General features: G+C 40.9%; 1 protein-coding gene and 1 non-coding gene across 3 annotated transcripts in view; both read right to left on the bottom strand.

Annotated features, from left to right (window-relative positions):
• The window catches only part of OSBPL10 (oxysterol binding protein like 10), a 267,585-nt gene that overhangs the window by 44,206 nt on the left and 209,214 nt on the right, over positions 1–14,165 (bottom strand). The gene's annotated exons all lie outside the window — the stretch shown is intronic.
• On the bottom strand, positions 12,262–12,367 carry LOC123631099. Its single transcript, XR_006732975.1, has one exon. It is a non-coding gene; the product is annotated as a U6 spliceosomal RNA (small nuclear RNA).

Below are 14,165 nucleotides of genomic sequence, written 5' to 3'. Positions count from 1 at the left end.
CCCCTAGACCTGCACTGCACATGCCAGGAGCCGTGAGCCACATGGAGCTATTTAACTTAACTACAATTTAAAACTCAGTTCCACAATGGCACTAACCACATTTTAAGTACTCACTAGGCACAGGTGGCTCATGGCTACCGTAGGGGACAGTGGAGAAAAACTATTCCATCACCGCAGCAAGTTTTACTGGAGAGCGTTGCTCCAAACTTTTACTGTCCTCCCAATTCATTTCTACTCTTTCCCCTATTTGTTAATTTCTCTGCAAAAACAGCACCCGTGCCACAATGCTGGCTCCAGCAATCTGGGTAGGAGCAATCTCTCCCTCCTATAAACCCCACGGGAAGTTTCACTGGGGTCACTCACAGGTCACTGCTGCACCTATCTTAATTTCTTAGTAATATAAAGTTCAGTGAGAACAGATTATATTTTGAAAATTTAAGATTCCTAATGAAACACAAGAGAACAATTTTACCAACACCCCCATCTTGGAAACAGAATGATGAAGGACTAATGTAGTTCGGGTAACTAGTAGTAATAAAGTGATTCTGTTCCTAAAAACTTAATTAATGGAATTCTACTACCTGTGATTTGCTTCCTCCGTAACCACTGGTGCACACCAATAGCATTCGGGCTTTCTATAGCCACAGTTTAAATTATTATTGATTTATGCTTTGTGCTGGGTGATGGATTTTTTTCTGATGCTGGAGATGGTAAATGGCTTTAATTCAGAAGAAAGTAAACACAATGAGACTGAAGTCAATGGCACCACGTCAGTGATTCTTTCAGACTATACACTTGATGCCACTAATTGCTAGACTGCCTTGCCTTTCTCACAAGTTATGCAGTTATGGGCTGAACTCTCTAAGGCAGGGACAGGAAAAAAGACGCAAAATGATGAGGGTACACAGATTGGCAGCAGGAAAAAGCTCTGCATCAGGCCTACTCAGTGTGGCCCCTGGACCTGCAGCATCAGCTTCCCTGGGAGCTGGACAGAAACACAGTCTGGGCCCCACTCCAGAGCTGCTGACTCGGAAACCGTGGGGCGGGGGCACAGACCTGTGTGTGTTTTGGGGTTTTTTAGGTTATTTTCTTTTAATTGAAACATAATTATAATTTTGACCTGATACAATATCTTAATGTACAGTTCCATGAGTTTTGACAAGTGGATCACTTTGTTCCAACTTAATTTTTTATCATTTTTTTTTTGACGACCCTTTTCAAATGGGGTTTTTTTTTTTTTTTTTTTTTGAGACAGAGTCACATGCTGTTGCCCCTGCTAGAGTGCCGTGTCATCATCATAGCTCATTGCAACCTCAAACTCCTGGGCTCAAGCTATCTTCTAGCCACACACAGCCTCCCAAGTAGCTAGGACTACAGGCGCACACCACCGTGCCCAGCTAATTTTTGTATTGTTTGTAGAGACAGGGTCTCACTCTTGAGCTTTCAACTCCTGAGCTCAAGTGATCCTCACTCCTCGGCCTCCCAGTGTGCTAGGATTACAGGTGTGACCCACTGTGCCTGGCTGATATATATACATATATATATATATATATTTTTTTTTTTTTTTACCATTTTTAAGCACAGTTCAGGAGTATTAGCTATATTAACATTGTTGTGCAACAGATCTCTAGAACTTTTTCACACTGCAAAACTGAAATTCTATCCCCTCCGGAACAGCAACTCCCCTCCTCCCCTCCTGCAGCCACTAAAGAACCTGTGTTTAACCAAGCCCTCCAGGTGATTCTGATGTGCCCTAGTGTTTGGGGAGCACTGCTCTAATGACCCCAGGCCATAGGGGCTGCCAGGAATAGCGGAGAAAAGCGGCAGGCGTGACAGGGGCCTGGCACCAGGGAAGAGCGCCACAGGAGTTGTGCTACTGGCCCATTCTGATTCTCCAGACCCAAGCCCGGGCACCCAGTGTGGACATGGCTCTGGGCTCGAGGCTAGGAGGATCCAAACACAGACAAATGGACCACGTTGCTCATAAACTTGCGTAGGCACAAGTCGAAGAAGGAAATTGTATTTTTCAACATTAGACCCCGTTCTAGAAACTGCATTGGATGACCCCAAAACTGATTCAGAAAGCTATCAACTTTGATTGGATGAGGGTGATTGTACGTTCATCAGTGGCCATGCCAAGCAGTCATTCAATTCTGACTTAGAATTTTAATTACGCTTCTCACCTGGAAATTCCCAACTAATTCTCTCCAGTGGAAATTTCAGACGGGTGCGATAACAAAAAGGAAATAACCAGTGGCACTGCAAACCACAGAACGGTTTTGATTTACAAGTCATTAAAAGCAAGAGGCATTTACCGTTCTTTGCAGGCCAGAGGGGACTGCATCATGAATAATGGAAAAAGCAAAGTGCATTAAGAACTCTTCTGCAGATGATGTTATAATGTTCTCTCCTGACCACGTGGAAGGCACAGTCACCGAGGAGCTCCTACGTGCCGGGCACATATCAACACATAGGCAATAGCAGCCCAGCCTTCAAGGGTCAAAATCAAGCAAACCTACCCGTTTCACTTCAACTGGTAGAGTTTCCGGATCATTATCTCCAGACTCTCAAAATACCCATTGATTTAGTACCACAAGCAGATCGAGAGAGCTAAGAATTTTAGAAACAACCCAAAGTGTAGGCAATTTTAGACTTCTTGCTTTTCTTAAAAACAGCTCTGGTATATGCCATTATGTCCCGATTTCTGTAAATCTAACAAACCAAGGACAATGCATCTGGGAGAAAACAGGCTCCAGCATTTTTCAAAAAAATAAATAAATAAATAAACAAACCAAAACCCAAACCACCACAGCTCTTAATTCCACGATGAGGAAGCACCCATAATGCTACGTTAAATCCCACTCAATACCTTTTGGCTCAAATAGCAGGCATTTTCTCCTCTTTTTAATTTGCATTATATGTGTCCATTTTTCTAGCCACTGTGACAGAGGAAATTAAAAGAAGGCTTCCCTGTACTTTTACTCAAATGTGAAACGATACTCAGGATCTAAGAGGGTAATTGCAGCAATTCATTTTTTTTTCATATTATTCCACTGCAATAAAATCCAAATGAGGCTCACTATGTCCTCTGCTTTAAAAACTGTCACATTATCATGCTCTGCTTTGCCCTGCTCTCAACTGCTTCATTCAATGAAAACTTCAAGGGGAAATTTGTGAGACAGCTGTAATCATCCTCGGGTAATGCAAACAGTATGTGGTGGCATTATTAATGATCAGAATGGTGGGATTACTGTATTTAGCACAAAAAAGACGAACATGAATTTTAAGGCAGAAGTGTACTCAGGTAGGACCTATACGCCTCTAAATACCAACTTCTAGTTTTTGTTTGCATCACTCTGATGCACAGAATTTCTGCAGCATAAAATAGCCTGATGATGACTCTCCAAGCCAGGTTTTCTGTCATTTGGGTAGAGATTTTTGACAGAATTCTCTATTCCTGAGCAACACATCCATCTTCACCTTATTCATAAAACAGGATCATGAAATACATCCTTCACGTGAGTTTCAAAATAACCCAGAGTATGTGATATTTTATTTAAAATTGATATTTAACTGGATACTTTATCTAGCCATCCTTAATGCAATGTCATTGAAATTTAAAAAAAAAAAGTTTAACTCTTGTTTCATTTTTAAGAAATAAAACTTGTTTTTTCAACTTGACAAGTATCCCACATAAAACTACATTAAAAACCAGCAACATCAGACCCTGGATGGGGACAGGAGGTCCAAACCAGAACCTCTATAGAATGCATCTCTACACATTCTGACATTTGTCTTTGAGCAAGGAGCAGGACAAGCAAGATGAGAGTAGGATAACAACCTCTCCATGTAGCAATTCTCTTAATGAAAGGACTGCTCGAGTCTGGCAAGATGATGTTTCCAGGAAGGATACCCGTGTCTATCAGCTGGTGTACATTCCCATAGCTGCTGTATTGCCCTACTAAACAGCCAACACATAGAACCACCTGGTGGCTCATCCCAGTGGGTGTTCCTAGACAACACCACAAAGTTCTCGAGCCAGATTTTAAATTAACGCTAAATTAAGGGGAAACTGACTCTCAAAAAAGATTTTAACTAAGGGATCTTCATGTGAAGAAATCGTACAGTGCTGACTACAATCATGGTTGCTGTCACTGCTTATGTCCAAAACTGCACCCCAAAAGTGGAAAAACACTTGCTCCACTTTATGAAGAACTCACTAGCTTCATACACAAAAAGAATTATAGAAAACATTAATTACAAAGTCAACGACCCAGTTGAAAAAGGTACAAAGGCTACGAACAAGATATTAAAGACCAAAGAAATATAAATGGCTCATAAGTACGTGGAAATATGCTTAACTTTGCTCATAATTACAAAACTAGAAATTAAAAACAGGATGCCATTTCTCATCTTTAAAAAATGACAATAAAAGAAGATCTTGACATTCATTCCCTAATGGTGAGGTTCAGGATGACGGCAGCCCTCACACACTGCTGCAGGACCATAAACTTGCCTTAATCTTGGAGGGCAATTTGGTAATACTTATCAAAATTTTAAATTCCTCTGGTTATTGACTGAATTTCCCTTAAATTCCACTGCTAGGAAGTTTCCCTCTGTAAGACATGTTTGTGTAAGGGTACAGAAGTATGCGTACAGCACGATTTGTAGTAGTGAGAAACCGTACAAACTAAATGTCTCTCCTAGGGTCTGGTTAAATAAATTACTGGTTAAATATGGCATGCTACATAACTCCATGAATTACGATACATTCATAGAATGGAATGGTTTTGCAGCTGTTCAAAAGAACGCAAACAATCTCTGTATACTGACACAGGAAGATACCTAAGATATATTGTTAAATTAAAAGTTAAAAAGCCATAGAACATTATCTATAATGTGATTCCACTGGTGTAAAAAAATCTCTTAAAGAATAAATGTATACATGTTTGCTGTGCAAATTCCCCGGAAGAGACACACAGTAGCCCCTTGTGGGAGTGGCATCAAAAGGAAGAGTCAAAATAATGGGATTTTGCTTCTGACTTTCCATAAAGTCTATACTGTATTTTTTATGCAATAAGATGATGTTTTACATTAATTTTTAAATCCACCTCCCCCTATTGCCAAGCTACAAATTGTGAGATCTGTCAAAGATGAGACGTCATGGTTTCATGTCTGGCTTAATTCTGAGGCTCTTAGGGGCAGAGGGAGGAGGTGAGGGGTGATGGCCACCGTAGACTGGAAAAGCGAGTTTGAAAAGGTTTCACTGTGTACTAAAAGCAAAGCCTTTTGCTTCTCTTCCAATAATGAATCCAGTTAAGCTGACGCTTTCCTCAAAGGGAGCAATATAAATAATAACTTGCTCGGTTTCCGGCCAAAGGTGAAGCCCAGTTTTATTTCTGTAGTATATCTAATGTATTTGGTGAATGCCAGCCAACTCACCTGCTATTGTAGGCAGAATAACGGCCAAAAGTTGTACAAATTCTAATCCCTGAGACTGTGAATATGTTGGGTTACATGGCAATGCGGAATTAAAGCAGCATATGGAATGAAGGCTACTAATCAACTGATCTTAAAATACAGAGATCATCCAAGACTCTCTGGGTGGGCTCAATGGAATCACAGGGAGCCTTAAACGTGGGAGAGGAGGGAAGTGGGAGGGAGGTGTGACTATGGAAGCAGGGTCAACATGTAATGCTCCTGGCTCTGAAGATGGAGGGAGGGGCCACAAGCCAAGGAAAGCAGGCAGCCTCTGGAAGCTGGAGAATCCAAGGAAACAGAGTCTCCCCAGACCCTCCAGAAAGGAATGCAGCCCTGCCAACACCTTGATTTTAGCCCATGAAGACCTGTGTCAGACTTCTAACCCACAGAACCATAAGTTAATAAATTTGTGGTAATTTGTTACAGCACCAATACGAAACTAATACAACCTACTTATATTTCCTTTATTTCTCTATACCCAGACTTCATCTGGTGCATAAACCTGGGGTATGCTGTGAAGATCGGCCTACCTGGGCTTCTCACCTCTGCATGCTCACTGACTGGGACCCACACTGACAACTGGCCAGGTGACTTTGGGATTTCCTCAGAGAAAACCCAGGCAAGACACCAGCAACAAAACTACCTCGATGATTAGTACATTAGCTATATCTGGAGAAGCCACATTTGAATAAGTTATTAATGGAAGCTATTTGTAAATCATGCCCCACAAACAAATAGCAGATGCCATATTTACATCCAGACTACGCCTATGGAAGAAAGACTACCCAAAGAAAAATGAATCTCACTTAAGAAGCCCAGAATAGCATAACAACAAATGTTCTTAAGGATTTCCCAACATACTTCATATCTACAAATAAAGATAAGCTAGGTTGGCCAAAGAACAATTTTAATAAGGACTGACTTACTACTGAGTGCCAGACGTTGAGATGAGCACTGTAAATATATGACCTCATATAATTCTCACAACACCTCCGTCAGGAAATTACTATTATTGCCACCATTAATAATTCACCAGCTCACGTTCTTACAGGCAATAATTGAAGGAGCTTGGGTTCAAAGTGCTCTGTCAGACTCTGCAGCTGGGACCCTGGAGAGACATCTTCCTAATCCCCCCACATCAAGGAACAGCTTAAAGTGACTTTCCTCTACACCAAAATGCTGACGAGAAGGAAGAGAAAATAGTAGCTTCATTCCTATGATCCTAGAAATACAATCATTTAACCACCACTCCCCCAAATGCTCTTAGGACTTGGAAATCATATCACTTTTAAATCATATCACCAGTCAAATTTCTAAACCAGGATCTCTTATTTTTACTACTATTTTATACCTTATGTCCTCCCATTAATTGCTTCTTAAAAAAAAAAAACAAACCTGTGTTCTCAAAGGATATAAACAAAAAGCTAGCTTTTGTGGGGTGGGAACTAGGGTTTACAAAGGCTTCTGTGGAGGCTCAGTCAGTAACCGTCATGAACGCCTGTTCCTCACTTCTGCAGGCACAGGGAGTCCCCGCTCACCTGGGTGAGAACCACTGATCTAGCAGAGCAATATCTAAAATGGACAAGTATTTCCCCACTGTGGGGGTTTCTATTCATTCTAAATAAAGCTTTTAGTGCTAAAAATTCATCAAAATGGAATTTTTTAAAGGCAGGTCAACATAAAAGTAAGTCCCTTCCTCTTGCTTCCATTTCTTTTCTCAATTCAATACATGAAATTGGTATCAATCTACTATGAGAAAAGTTCACATCCCCCAAAGGAGTCATTTTCTCCCTGAATTACATAATGAATATATTTTTAAAGCCAGAACTACAAGCTGGCTCTGCATGTTAGTACACAAACTACTGAAAAGAAGATATTTAGAATCTGAAATATACTTTCTGAAAAATAATGTCATTACTGGGGTGGGTCCATTTCCAGAGTAACCCACAAAGCTATTTTAAACTCATAACGTGGGTTAAATCCTACACATTTGCTACAACACATTGAGATTTGATACTCTTACAATATTAATTTTAAAATAACTATAAAAAAACAGAGTTATATACATCTCTTATTCTTTCTAAAAGAAAGCAATTCTGATGAGATGATCAAGGACTGTGAATGGAGATTTAGGGAAACTTGAAGAGGACTTCCATGGTTTTAAGGATTGATACACTGTTCTCAATTATGTTCAATTTCATTTCCAAGATAGTTACGGTCTCCTTTGCCTTCACATGGCTGCATTTCAACCACTCTTCTTATAATTATTAGTGACAAGATCATTTACTAGGATTACCGTAGCCAATAAAGAGAACCTCATGCGACTAAAGATAGGCCAGTGCAGGCTTAGCTGGCTGTGGAGAGTGAGTGACAGAAAAGAGGGTTTGGGGGGATGGGAGGGCATTGTCATCAGAAGAAAAAAGACGGTGGTCACAGAGCATCCTACGACACTAACTGCGTGCTCATCACCTCACAGAGCCCGGCTCCCTGCCCTGGCTGTTCTAATACCTGCAGGGGCAGGGAGGGTTATGGTCCTAAGGTGCGTGGGGACAGGATGAACAGCCAAACAGTTACTGGTGCAGTATGTTTAAGTATAATAGAAGTGGCTGTTTGAGGCCTATATTCATACGATCTGAAAAACATTTCCAGAACTTACAGATGATTCTACAGCTCACTTGTTTGCTCTCGCTGTTTCAAAATTCACGTACCACACAATCTACTTTTCGCCTAGTTGGTCACACCTATCATTATTACCAAAGACATTACCAATGTGCAATTGTGATTTAGCACACAGTAAGCCCTGCAATGCACAGTGCCATGAGCTGGCTACGAATCCCAATTCAAATTGCCAAAGGGATACAAGAACGCATCGATTAACTGAGGCAAAACCCAAAGTATACATGAGAAATATTTCACTCTTTTCTTCCATAACATTCTTCCCCAAGATCATAAATCTCTGAGCACCGACTTTCCATCTTCAGAAAGAGAACGTCATCAGAGCCAGCAAATAAATCACCTTGAGAATAGTCATTCATTGTGGGCAAATAAAAATGTAAGCCAGGCAGACGGTGAAAAGTTCATTTCTATTGGTATAATTTCACGGCAGTAAGCAAGTGAAAAGGAAGTAGAATTGTGAAATTTGGGCCCACTTTTATAGGATGAGAATAAATACCCAAAACAACAGAATACTAAAAATTTTCATACCGCATCACTATAATCTCTTCAACTCTTCAACTGTGGTTCAGATCTTTCCTCCTTCGTGGCAACAGGAAGGATAGGGAGGAAAAGAGAAGAAGGGAGGAGGAGGGAAAACCCATAGTAAACATGCAGTGCTATAAGCCCTTTGCATTCACCAGTTTCAAAGCGCTCAATTCTCTGAGTACTGCTACGGGATAGGAGAGATTATACCACTGGTGATTTTTTTCATATGGCTCTGGCTCACAATTGGCAGATCCAAGCCGGTTACCTCCTAACATTCTGGTGTGTGTTTATGTCATAAAGTCACGTTGGCCTGGGGGGAGGGGAGAGAAGAGAGGCAACACGGTGAACATGCCTAAGGCAACCCCCAAAGTCTTAGTCCAGTGTCCAAACCCATTAAAAGCCTCAAAACAGGTCAGGCATGGTGGCTCATGCCTGTAATCCCAGCACTTTGGAGGCCGAGGTGGTAGGATCACTTGAGTCCAGGAGTTCAAGACCAGCCTGGGCAACATAGTGAGACGCCATCTCTACAAAAAATCTAAACATTAGCTGGGAATGGTGGTACGTGCCTGTAGTTAGCTATTTGGGAAGCTGAGGCAGGAGGATCATTTGAGCTCAGGATTTTGAGGTTGCTGTGAGTTACAATGACGCCACTGCACTGTAGCCTGGGTGACAGAGAGACATCCTGTCTCTATTAAAAAAAAGCCCCCAAACACTTCCAACTGGTCCCAGAAAAGGCATGATTTGGGACCCTTCCACTATATTCCACTCCTTGCTTATAGGGGCAACATCCAGCCAAGGACACAAAACCTTATTATCACCCATGAAAAGGAAGAGAGGAAGAAGAAAGGAAATGGGATAGAGGGAAGAAAAAGTCCTTGAAAAAGTAGCCTAAACTGAAATTAATCCCCCAAAGCTATACAGGAAAATATACTATCATGCCTTGTAGTCAGAGAGGTCATCAAAGCTGCCAGAAACCAAGCCCAAGAAGTTCTTAGGTTTGTGGGTGATGGTTATGTTATTGAGTTGTTAAGAAGGAAAAGGAAAGAGGGCAGAGAAATGCTATTTTGCAAGATAGAAAGGAGCTCTTAACCATGGGAAGTACAATAATTACAGCCCACTAGAGAACCACAGAAGCACAACTTTAAATTCCATATCATCTCAGTTGCTACAGACCACAGGTGACCCACAGCCGTATGCCACCAGGACCTACACAGTCTTGGTGTACTAACCATGGAAACATCACTTGGCTCCTGCTGCTAATCTCAAGATACAAAGAATAATTATAACTATTATGAACCATGCATGGAGCTAACGATCTGGGTTATGAAAATCTGCTAAACCAAGGAAGGGCTCTATTCAATGCCCAGGACATAGTAGAAGCTCAACTAATATTTGCTGAATGAATAAACGAATTTTGTTGCATAGATGCATAACAATGTCTTACTATACTGGAACACAGAACAAACTAACGAGGGAGGAGTGTATTTTCAAGCATAAGTAAAAATCTGGATCCTTCTGATTTTCACTAAGTCTTGAGGGTCTAGGAGGCATGTGTTCCATATTTGCCTGAAAGGTGAACTACTTTCCCTCCAGACCAACAGCCAGAAGGAAAAAAGAGAAAATCCAGATAATCATATCACTGTTCATTCCTATTGTGTCAGGATGTAAATGGAACACCTTCAGTGGCTCTTCTAAAAAGTTATAGTAAGAATTCCACATATAACCACAACCATCTAGAACTTGTTGGATAGTTGGTCAAGGTCAATGGTTAGAAATGGACCAATTAGTAGGAGAGTCTTCTGCTTGGAGAGCTCCAGGACACTGACCACTGAATCTCATCACAGCAGCACATGTAAGTCATATGCCACTCAATAGGTTAAACTTCCTTCTGCTGGGGCCACCGGAACCCTTATGGGAGAGACAGAACAGAGACGAAAGTAAGGGGGAAGCATGCCTTTTAGTCACGAACTCTACCAATGAATCTCATCGTTCACATTCATTCATTCAATATTTACAGAGCATCTACTACATGCATCATACTGTCCTAAATATTCTGGAGTCTCCAGAGAAGAATCAGACATGCAGTCTGCCCTCAAAGAATTTGGTCTACGAGATGAAACAGCCAGGTTAGAAAAGTCTTGGGGAGTGAAGGCGACTAATGCATGAAGACAATCTGCTCTGGGTAGATGAGGGGGTACAGTAGACATGACCTGTTCCCACCCAAAAGCCATTACCCTCTTCTTCCTTGCTAACAAAAACCCAGTTATGATCTCTCTAGGATCCAAGACCCCCCTTTGATCTCTAGTAGGGCACACTCCTCTCCACAGTCAGGGAGGATGATTCATGAAAATCAAGTGACCCATTACAAGTTATAGGTCTTAGGATAGATCTATGATCCAGGTCTGGCTATGAGACAATAGAAGTGTACTAAGGGGCTTTCCCTTCCCAAATAAAGACAAGTCTTGAGAAGAGCCCCCATTTCTTCCTTCCTTCTAAAGGATGTGTTGTGAGGATGCAATGATTGGGAGCTATGACACTGCAACCACAAAGTGACAAACACAAAGATTAAAAAGCCAACGTCAAGAAAGATGGAAGACTTCTGTATCTTTGAGGGTTTCCTGAGTTATTGCACCAAACCTGGAACCACCTACTACTAGAATTCTTTTGTGAGAAAATTAAATGTATTACTGTTTAAGCTGCTAATTATTGGACTTTCTGTTATTTGCAGCTGAAAGAATCTTACCCAATACAGTAGATGGTGTGGTAGAAAGAAAAAGGCACTAGGTTTGGGAGAAAGGAAGTCCAGATATCAATTTTGTCTCCACCACCGACCAGTTTTGTGATGCTTTGCAAAATCAGTCAACCACTCCAGTGGGGAGTGGCTATTTGACTCCTAAAGACTGTTCTAAGATATAGTCATTCATTGGCCATGATTCAAAGAAAAAAACGTCTATGCTACAGAATCTGGGAAGGAAATACAATCTGAATGATGATGAGATGAGAACTAGGGTGGGGAAGAGTAATTCTATCACCAATGAACTTATTTGTAACAAATTTTAAATGTGATCAATAACATTTCCTGTGTAGCAACCATTTGGAATAAAACTTTGTGAGGTTATCACAGGATTTCCAATCATGTAAGTAGTGACAGCTGCCTCATTCGTTGGTCACACTGTTGACAACAAATAAATATGTGCCAAGTATTTTGAACAAACCTGTAATATTGAAAATTTGGGTTAAAGGAATTATCTAAAGGATCAAAACAACATAATACCTTGTTTATATCCAAATATCTGTCACCATCCCACACCTGATACATCCTCAATCAACATCTACCTATATGTTTATATATCGTGGAGAGGAAGAAGAAAGTAATGATAAAAATGATTGAGGGAAGTGTAGTAGCCAGGCTTCAACTTGAGTGTCAGAGGATTTCAAATTGACAGCTTTGTATGTTAAGTGGTTCAAAAGTTCAGTGCTAAAATCACAATTCAACCAAAAATATGAAAATCCTTGAGGCAGAACTCAGCTAAACCTTTTGTATCAGTCTCCCTCCTTTATTTTTTTATTTTATTTTTTTAAAATATGGAACGCTTCATGAATTTGCATGTCATCCTTGCGCAGGGGCCATGCTAATCTTCCTGTATCATTCCAATTTTAGTATATGTGCTGCCGAAGCGAGCACACTCCTTTATTTTTAAAACAATTTTCCTCCCTTTGGGAAGGGGGGATTATGACATGCTTACTTGAAAATTCAATTACACAACTTTCTAACCAAAGTCCATTTGGCTTATTTAGATGCTGATCTAGTGCTCAGTCCATAAGACATTATGAGAAGTCTTTCTAAACCTGCTAGACTTGGGGGGGGCGTCTAGGGTGTGTGGTCTCTTGACAGAACTGTTGCCACTGGAATCCAATTAGGCAAAACTTCCAACTAGGACAACCAACAGAGGTTGACGGGAGTTGGTGGCATGCTCTGAGGCACAGGCTTAAAAGCCCACTGCTTAGGGTCTCCAGCAGTGAGACTAATATTACTGACTGTCCTAAAACCAGGGGTAGCTGTCTAGGCACCAGACATTTGCCTCAAATAATTAACACAACATTAGTTTTTCATCTTATCCCTTGAGGATTGGAGGAAGTTTTTCAAATCCAAATGTTCTTCAACTAATGAATGGATAAATATACTCTAGATCCAACGGCTACCACTCAACACAAAAGGGATGAGCTACTATGATTCACATAACATCATGGATGGATCTCGCATGCATTATGCTAAGCAACAGAAGCCCAACTCAAAAGGCTACATACTCCATGACTCCATTTATATGACATTCTAGAAAAGGTGAAACTATAGGGACAGGAAACAGATCAGTGGATGCCAAAAGCTAGGGGGAAGATTTGACTAAAAAGGGACATAAGAGAACTCTGTGGGTATAGTATCCTTTATCCAAAATGCTTGGTACCAGAAGTTTTCAGATTTTAGATTTTTTCCAGATTTTGGAATATTTGTATTACACCGGTTAAGTGTCCCAAATCCAAAAATCTGAAATCCAAAACACTCTGTTGTGCATTTCCTTTGAGTGTTATGGAACCCCTCCAAAAGTTTCAGATTTTGGAGCATTTTGGATTATGGATTTTTAGATTAGGGAGACCCAACTTACACTTTGATTTGTTAAAACTGATAAAATTGCATTTTAAATGGGTGAATTATATTGTTTGTGAATTATGCCTCAATAAACCTGACTTTTAAAAATATTAAGGTTTTGTCTCTCAGAGACATCCTTCAGGAAGGTGAGTGTGCATGGTCACAAGTGAGCTCTGTCACTCAAGATGAGTCTCCTCATGGCACTATGCTCTCCTATGCCAACAGTCCAACCAGTCACGATGCAAAGCAGGAAACAGAAACCACTCCAGGTATTTCAATAAGAGGGATTTAATATGGGAATTAGGTGCCTACAGAATCATTAAAAGGGCTGGAGAAGCAAAAGTCAGGGGCTCCTTGGACTTTTGAATTCACGGTCACACATTGTAGACAGCTGTGGTCCCAAGGTCAGGAAGCTGCTGCTGCTGCCACAACAGCTTCTCATACCCAGGCAGGTGGGACTAAGGCCCCAGACCAAAGAGCGTGGCCACCACAACATTCAGATCTCTGTGACCTTGCCTGCCAGCAGCACCAACAGAAGGAACTTGGTCTTCCAAAACTCACACAAATGTATCTCACTGTTACACACTTAGAAATCCGGCCATAACAAAGTCAGGGACATGTTGCTGTTAGGTTTCCAATCTCTCCAATCAGGAGGGTCGAATGAAGGTCAAGAGGGCTAGTCCACAGTGTCTACTCATTAACTAATTTTCTTGTCCTAAAACACGGCACATTTGATGAAGCAGCACAACAAAAACCCTTTTCTGTCTACATGTACATTTTAAATGGTATTTGAGCATTGAAAACTGTTCCACTAATGGGTAAAACCAAGATCCTAACT

This window comes from Lemur catta, chromosome 1, assembly GCF_020740605.2.
Source record: "Lemur catta isolate mLemCat1 chromosome 1, mLemCat1.pri, whole genome shotgun sequence".
Classification (NCBI taxonomy): domain Eukaryota; kingdom Metazoa; phylum Chordata; class Mammalia; order Primates; family Lemuridae; genus Lemur; species Lemur catta.
The sequence above is the reverse complement of the archived record's forward strand: the minus strand, read 5'-3'. Positions and strand labels throughout refer to the sequence as shown.